This window comes from Centruroides sculpturatus, unplaced genomic scaffold, assembly GCF_000671375.1.
Source record: "Centruroides sculpturatus isolate CEXI.00-Female unplaced genomic scaffold, Cexi_2.0 scaffold2, whole genome shotgun sequence".
NCBI lineage: Eukaryota > Metazoa > Arthropoda > Arachnida > Scorpiones > Buthidae > Centruroides > Centruroides sculpturatus.
Window position 1 is genome coordinate 827,918 of NW_019384369.1, and position 8,857 is coordinate 836,774.

General features: G+C 26.8%; 1 protein-coding gene across 1 annotated transcript in view; it reads left to right on the forward strand.

The window, feature by feature from the left end:
• Window positions 1–3,883, forward strand: part of LOC111613760 (glutamate receptor ionotropic, NMDA 3A-like) — a 129,625-nt gene extending 125,742 nt beyond the window's left edge. The window contains exon 10 of the mRNA XM_023355108.1: window positions 3,082–3,883. The gene's annotated coding sequence lies outside the window, so the exon portion shown is untranslated. The remainder of the gene's footprint in view (window positions 1–3,081) is intronic.
• Window positions 3,884–8,857: the final 4,974 nt, after the last annotated feature.

Consider the following 8,857-nt stretch of genomic DNA (forward strand, 5'->3'; position numbering starts at 1 on the left):
TTGATTTGATTAACAAATATTTGAAAAATGTCATTGTTTAACTGATGATTTGACTAAATAAAGTAAAAATTAAAAATAAAATTGATGCGCTTTTTTGTAATTAAAATTCTGTTGAAGAGTTTAACATAATAGCGTCAATATGGCAGTTTATTATTTATTGTGGACATTTATATAAATTTTTATGGTTTTTCCATTGTTTTGTTGTATTCTTTAAATTTTACTTTTTAATAATTTAATACACTTGTTAAATTATATATTTTGTTTTAATTGAATTATTTACTATTGTAATTTTTAAAAATGTATTAAAAAGTTATTATTTAACACTCGCCCTGTGTGCATTAACAGGGCCCTTTTTTTAGCAAGCGAATTATAGATTCGGACAGGCCCTCAATGGGGGGTGAAAAGGGAATGAGGCTCTCACTTTTCGGGAAATTCTTGGAGTTTTTCGACTCGTTCGGACTTGATGCCGGATTCCTCAGATCAATGGGCCACCACCTTAATCACTCGGCCATCCCGCTGTCTATAAAAATTTAGAGTTAGAAAGCGTAAAACTTTCCTGAAAATCTCATAGAAAATCTGTTTTAGTTTTAAAAGAAAGAAAAAAAAAGTAATTTTCTAAACAAAATTTTAGTTTATAATTTACATTATTTTGCTTTTAACCTTATAATCCTGTTTCTCAAATTAGAAAAAAAAATTGTACTGTAGTACTGTATATACCTAAGTTATTTTTTTTAACTAGTTTTGTAATCATATTTTATTTGAGTTTTTAATTTATTTTTCTTTCCAATATAAGAATTGTAAACACAATTAGCTGTTGAGAGGGTTCCCAGAGGGAATAAAGGGAGAAGAAGCAGAATATAAAGAATATTTTACAGTTTTCCCTGTAAGAGATGTCGAGACCTCTCGTACAGATCATACTCTATTACTTAGGAAACTTAATTTTAAAATTTATTTCCGGATAACATTGAGATCTCTAAGTACACTAAAAGGAAGATTATCATTTTAAAAAAAGGAGGACAATATTAATGAAAAAAATTTTTTTTCTCTATTAACTACAAAATTTAGGAAACTGTGCGAATATTTCTGCTATTTTCTCTCTTTAGGGGGCCATTCATATTAATATTCGCTTTACATAATAAAAATTCTATAAAACATATTTAAAATTTTAAATATTTAAATTTTACCAATCGGATCAAAAGTTTATGTGACGCGTTTTTTTCGTTATGACGTCAAACGTTAACAGAATTTTGAAAATGGATGATAATCTACAGTTTTCTCATTTAAATTTTAATATATATATATATATTAAATAAAACTTAAACGTGATGCCAATTTAAAAGGCGAAATTAAGTACGCATAATAAATGATAATAATCACTACTAAAAATTATTATATTAAAATCTTTAAAATTATATTCTTTAAAAATTATATTCAATAGTAAAGAAGCGAATTTATTAAATTTTAGATGAAATTACTCGCTTTAAATCAAAAATTTAAATACTTTGTTTTTTATCGCTTAATATTTCAATTTTAATCTTTATTAAACTTGCTCTTGCAAGTATAAATAGTGTTTTCTGTTGAAAATTATATTTATTATTATTATTATTATTTTAAATTAATGCAAAATGTTAAGTTTTCTACTTAAATATTTTAAAATATATTTTGTTTTATTCTTTTAATTAAATAATAATTTTTTAAAAATTTTCTTGTTTGTACTTTCGCCACCAGATGTCGTTATATTCTTTTTTTCGTATTTCCCATTTGTGCTTATTCTTATTGTTTTCAAATGTTTTTTTTTTCGTAATTAAATACTTTATTATGTGTTTAAAAATGCTTTAAAAGTAATTAATGATCGATAATACTTAAAATTTAATTAGCGTTGTTTCTCTCCGCTAGCTTTTTACATCACGACGTAACGGAATAAATACGTCACACGCGTGTTTCACCTAATTGGCCGAATTTAAATATTTGAATTTTTAAATGCATTTTGTGAAAATTTTTCTGTGAAACGATGCGGATCTTGATACGAATGACCTCAAGTCTTTGTTTAGCCACTTGTCAACAATATTTTAAACCTTTTTTTTAGGGTCAACGAGGCTGTTATATCTCATTATTCACTGCTTTAAATCAAGGTTTTCGATTCGAACACGAACCCGGATCCTACGATAGTCAATTAACAGTGATCGATAGATTAAATTACGAAAATAACGAAAATTTTAAGAAATTTATTTTGATGTTTAATTAATTAATTCCCGTCTTAGATACTCATCATTAAGTATCTTCCTTTTCCTTGCTATGATTAAAGTAATTAAAGTTTAAATTTCATTAACGGAAAATGTTACGGAAAAAACATTGAAATATTTTTAAATTACTTATTTTTTTTCTTCTAAATTAGTCTGTTCGCTCGTTATCAAAATTCAAAAATTTAAACTGGCCAATAAGAAATATATATCGACGAGTGTGACAAACTATGCGTCACATTACTACACAATCTATTAATTAGTGTGTTTTAAAATGACGTATTTCCACGTCATTAAAATTTATTTAGTTAACCGAACTTCAGATATTTAGATGTAATTGTAGGTTAGAAAAACACGACGAAGGTTAATAATTGAGAATTGTTTTTATAGGACTTTTTCACATGTGTCCTTGTCAATCAATACTACATAAAGAAAGAATGCATCTGTTACATTCCTCAATCAATAATTTAGAAGGGGGAAGTAAAAATGTATATGACAGATGAATAATTTATACATGAAGGAACACAACAATATCTAATTTTTTTCTGTTTTCAGTCTTTTCTGTCATAAAAATGGAGCAAATAAGGCAAAATGTACCAAGAAACTCGATGGAAATTGTCTTGATTAAGAATAAAAATGTCCTTGCTTGTTAATAATCAATAGGAATTAGTTAAATTAATGCTTTTTGTACAATAGATATTTTAGTGTATTAATTTTTAAATGCGTACGAAGTACAATAAACTCAGTTTTATGTTTGGTAATAAATAAATATTTTGTATAGCAAATAATAAAACTTTTCAATATTGTCCAGATGTTTTAAATTGAAAAATCTCTCTTCCAGGATGCACTTTATATGGGTCAATGAAACGTTTTCAATGATAAGAATCTGATCATATCTGTGGTGACATCTAGTAAGAAAATATAGAACGATTTTTTTTCAAGTTAATAAAGGTAAATATTTCTTATATTTTCAGTTTTAACACTGGTTCCAAACCAATAAACGAGTTACTAATTACGTACACGAATATTTACATGTACAGTACACAATAACAGCTTCACGTACACACAAAATTTCAAAATGAGGATGTGAATCATTCTGTATTCATTATCAAACACTAACCTTTCTAGTTCCTATCAGAATAATTTGCTTGAAATATATCAGATACATAAAGAGATACAAGCTAGGCTATAAATTGATACTTCGATTCTATTGTTAGCTTCAATTAAGAAAAAAAATTGATAATGTTTGTATAAAAATAGCATGTTTCTTATCATAATTAACTATCCTTGTGTGTTTAATCTACATTATTTTTTGAGTTAATTCAATTCGTAAAACTGGAACACGGCTCCTGCGAGTTTTAAAGGGTGAGGCTGTTGTAAGATTATCAATAAATCATCTATTGATAAGAAAATGCTGAATTAAACAGTGTAAACCATTACATAACAGTTTGTAAGATTGTGAAACGTAGCTTAAATTGGCAATTATCTTGTTTACAAAAAATTCTAAATATAATTAATTTAATAAAATCCCTCATCTCATCATCACCATCATCATTACTATTGCTTCATCAGTTTTTTATCCCCCTTCCCTGTTACTGGCTGGCTTCCAGTTTTAATAAAGTATTTTTATGGGAAAATATGAAAATGTCCTCCAGTTTGGAATAATTATTCCAGGTTTTAATGAATATGATCTTTTTATAATGAGCTCGGAATTGCATAAATTAATACACTACTTCCTCCCGTAAAATAATTTTAAACGTTAAAATGGAAGAAAAAAACATTTATTATGTAATTTAAAATTATCATTTTATTAGTTATTAATGAATTGTCAGGTTTATGAATGCTTTAAAATGAGTTGTGCAAGATTCTTAAAGACCACAGTTTATTATTATTGTTGCCATAAATCTAAAGAAGTTAGGTCAAAGAATGGATGCTTTACTACGATTGAACGTTTGATATTAAACTTATTAAATTATAAATTAAAATTATATGATTATTAATTTAAAAACATGAGGTTCCTGTAGGGATTTTTATACGCTTCTACTGTAAAAAATAAGTAGAAACGATGCTTTTGGCTGAAACCACTTAGAGCAGACGGGAAGTTCAATCAAAGTTAGTTTTTCTCATGATGCAGCGGATTTTTGAAAATCACTTCCTGAAATAAATTTGGGTGAAGTTTTTTTTTCTTTTCTTGTAACTTTATTGAAGACGTTAAATTTTTTTCTTTAACTGGAAAGTTTTTTCGGTTCTTTCCCCCCCTCTAGGAAAGCCTCATGCAAACAGTAAGACTGAGCATATTGGGCGATAAATTTTAANCTAGGAATTGAATTCGTGAAGAAACACTGACGTTCAAATAAAATAGATTTTGCAATTTTACCAGAAATCGGTTGCAGTTTTCACTCTAGATTCATAGATATTGTGGAATTGTTCGATACAAACGGTTCTAACTAGAGAGAGGCCTTCAACAGTTGTGATAGCTGTGTAATGATGCTATTGTTAGGGACTATGATTAGAATTCAACCATCTCATGGATGGATTGATCCAGGGTCAGCTCAAATGCTGGTGAACTATGTCCATTGCACGGGGTAGCAAAAAACTTGTTTAATATACTGGTTTTTAAAATTTCAAACATTAATTTGAGGTTGGGCTGGAGATGCCAAGTAAGTATTGCACGGATAGGCAAAATTCCTTGGATTGACCCAGATTATGTTGAGCTTCCATTGTGGACCTGGCTGAAACCATAATACATACGATTAAAGGCTCTCCTTGTGCCAAAAAAGATATACAGTCGAAAGTCAACAAGGTTATTTGGCCCGTGTCCAGGATATAGAGAAATCCCAAAATTTAGTCTTTTGTGCAAAGAAAAGCGTAGTAAAATAATTTTTTTTAATTGTTGTTTTTATTCATACATTTTTTAAAAATAGATTTCAGAGAGGAGATTGGTAACTGGCCTCGATTCCCATTTCTCATTTCTTAATCCCTGATTATAAGTGTACCGGAATGAAATTATGTTCAAGTTATCGCGATACACAACAAACTGGCAGTTCCTTAATTTTTTTTATGCAAAAATTTAAAAATTTAAAACAAGTTGAACGAGGAATGCGGATCACATTTACATTTTACCAATTTTTGTATTATAAAAAGTTTTTTTCAGTTTTTAATAACTAAATAAATTTTGATAGCCTATTGTTCTATTTTTAATGAATAAATTGAGGTTGCTTACATTTAAAATAAGAACATCTTTACGTTTAATTACGTCTGAAAAAATTAATTAATATGTATTAAATTTTTTTACCATATTTAATCAAACAAGTTAATAAAAGATATAAAAACAAGTTATATGATAACATCATAAAAGCAGTTTATCACATTAAATAAGTTGTGTTTACAAAAAAAAATAGCTGCTGTAAAATAGTAAGATCTGTCTATAACGGAACCTGAATAAAATGGAAACTTGCCTAAACGACAAAAGTCTTCGGAACAAAGCGATTTTCTACGTTAAAAAAACTGCCTAACCGGAAAAATATTCGGTATGATGCGATTCTGGTTTACACAGGTTTTAGTATATTCAATAATTTTAACTAATTATTCTCTGATAAATTTTGTAAAGGATAAAATCTAAAAATGAATATTTTAATTTGCTTCATTTTTAAATATTTCTAAAAAAAATTAATGTTCCTGTCGATGAGTTAATCGAAAAATAAAATCATTTATTTAAAAAATTGTTCGACTGATTGGGAGATAAATTAACGAAGTTCTTTTGTTAATTTAACAAAAGGTTTTTGAAATCCTTTCTTTTCAATGCTTAAATAATAAACAGAATAATTAATTGGCAAAATCTCGCTTAAGATTTCTTGTAAAGTGTTGGAAAAAATAATATATTTTTATTATTATTATATCTTCGGTAGTCGAGATAATATTTGAAAAATGTCATTGTTTAACTGATGATTTGACTAAATAAAGTAAAAATTAAAAATAAAATTGATGCGCTTTTTTGTAATTAAAATTCTGTTGAAGAGTTTAACATAATAGCGTCAATATGGCAGTTTATTATTTATTGTGGACATTTATATAAATTTTTATGGTTTTTCCATTGTTTTGTTGTATTCTTTAAATTTTACTTTTTAATAATTTAATACACTTGTTAAATTATATATTTTGTTTTAATTGAATTATTTACTATTGTAATTTTTAAAAATGTATTAAAAAGTTATTATTTAACACTCGCCCTGTGTGCATTAACAGGGCCCTTTTTTTAGCAAGCGAATTATAGATTCGGACAGGCCCTCAATGGGGGGTGAAAAGGGAATGAGGCTCTCACTTTTCGGGAAATTCTTGGAGTTTTTCGACTCGTTCGGACTTGATGCCGGATTCCTCAGATCAATGGGCCACCACCTTAATCACTCGGCCATCCCGCTGTCTATAAAAATTTAGAGTTAGAAAGCGTAAAACTTTCCTGAAAATCTCATAGAAAATCTGTTTTAGTTTTAAAAGAAAGAAAAAAAAAGTAATTTTCTAAACAAAATTTTAGTTTATAATTTACATTATTTTGCTTTTAACCTTATAATCCTGTTTCTCAAATTAGAAAAAAAAATTGTACTGTATATACCTAAGTTATTTTTTTAACTAGTTTTGTAATCATATTTTATTTGAGTTTTTAATTTATTTTTCTTTCCAATATAAGAATTGTAAACACAATTAGCTGTTGAGAGGGTTCCCAGAGGGAATAAAGGGAGAAGAAGCAGAATATAAAGAATATTTTACAGTTTTCCCTGTAAGAGATGTCGAGACCTCTCGTACAGATCATACTCTATTACTTAGGAAACTTAATTTTAAAATTTATTTCCGGATAACATTGAGATCTCTAAGTACACTAAAAGGAAGATTATCATTTTAAAAAAAGGAGGACAATATTAATGAAAAAAATTTTTTTTCTCTATTAACTACAAAATTTAGGAAACTGTGCGAATATTTCTGCTATTTTCTCTCTTTAGGGGGCCATTCATATTAATATTCGCTTTACATAATAAAAATTCTATAAAACATATTTAAAATTTTAAATATTTAAATTTTACCAATCGGATCAAAAGTTTATGTGACGCGTTTTTTTCGTTATGACGTCAAACGTTAACAGAATTTTGAAAATGGATGATAATCTACAGTTTTCTCATTTAAATTTTAATATATATATATATATTAAATAAAACTTAAACGTGATGCCAATTTAAAAGGCGAAATTAAGTACGCATAATAAATGATAATAATCACTACTAAAAATTATTATATTAAAATCTTTAAAATTATATTCTTTAAAAATTATATTCAATAGTAAAGAAGCGAATTTATTAAATTTTAGATGAAATTACTCGCTTTAAATCAAAAATTTAAATACTTTGTTTTTTATCGCTTAATATTTCAATTTTAATCTTTATTAAACTTGCTCTTGCAAGTATAAATAGTGTTTTCTGTTGAAAATTATATTTATTATTATTATTATTATTTTAAATTAATGCAAAATGTTAAGTTTTCTACTTAAATATTTTAAAATATATTTTGTTTTATTCTTTTAATTAAATAATAATTTTTTAAAAATTTTCTTGTTTGTACTTTCGCCACCAGATGTCGTTATATTCTTTTTTTCGTATTTCCCATTTGTGCTTATTCTTATTGTTTTCAAATGTTTTTTTTTTCGTAATTAAATACTTTATTATGTGTTTAAAAATGCTTTAAAAGTAATTAATGATCGATAATACTTAAAATTTAATTAGCGTTGTTTCTCTCCGCTAGCTTTTTACATCACGACGTAACGGAATAAATACGTCACACGCGTGTTTCACCTAATTGGCCGAATTTAAATATTTGAATTTTTAAATGCATTTTGTGAAAATTTTTCTGTGAAACGATGCGGATCTTGATACGAATGACCTCAAGTCTTTGTTTAGCCACTTGTCAACAATATTTTAAACCTTTTTTTTAGGGTCAACGAGGCTGTTATATCTCATTATTCACTGCTTTAAATCAAGGTTTTCGATTCGAACACGAACCCGGATCCTACGATAGTCAATTAACAGTGATCGATAGATTAAATTACGAAAATAACGAAAATTTTAAGAAATTTATTTTGATGTTTAATTAATTAATTCCCGTCTTAGATACTCATCATTAAGTATCTTCCTTTTCCTTGCTATGATTAAAGTAATTAAAGTTTAAATTTCATTAACGGAAAATGTTACGGAAAAAACATTGAAATATTTTTAAATTACTTATTTTTTTTCTTCTAAATTAGTCTGTTCGCTCGTTATCAAAATTCAAAAATTTAAACTGGCCAATAAGAAATATATATCGACGAGTGTGACAAACTATGCGTCACATTACTACACAATCTATTAATTAGTGTGTTTTAAAATGACGTATTTCCACGTCATTAAAATTTATTTAGTTAACCGAACTTCAGATATTTAGATGTAATTGTAGGTTAGAAAAACACGACGAAGGTTAATAATTGAGAATTGTTTTTATAGGACTTTTTCACATGTGTCCTTGTCAATCAATACTACATAAAGAAAGAATGCATCTGTTACATTCCTCAATCAATAATTTAGAAGGGGGAAGTAAAA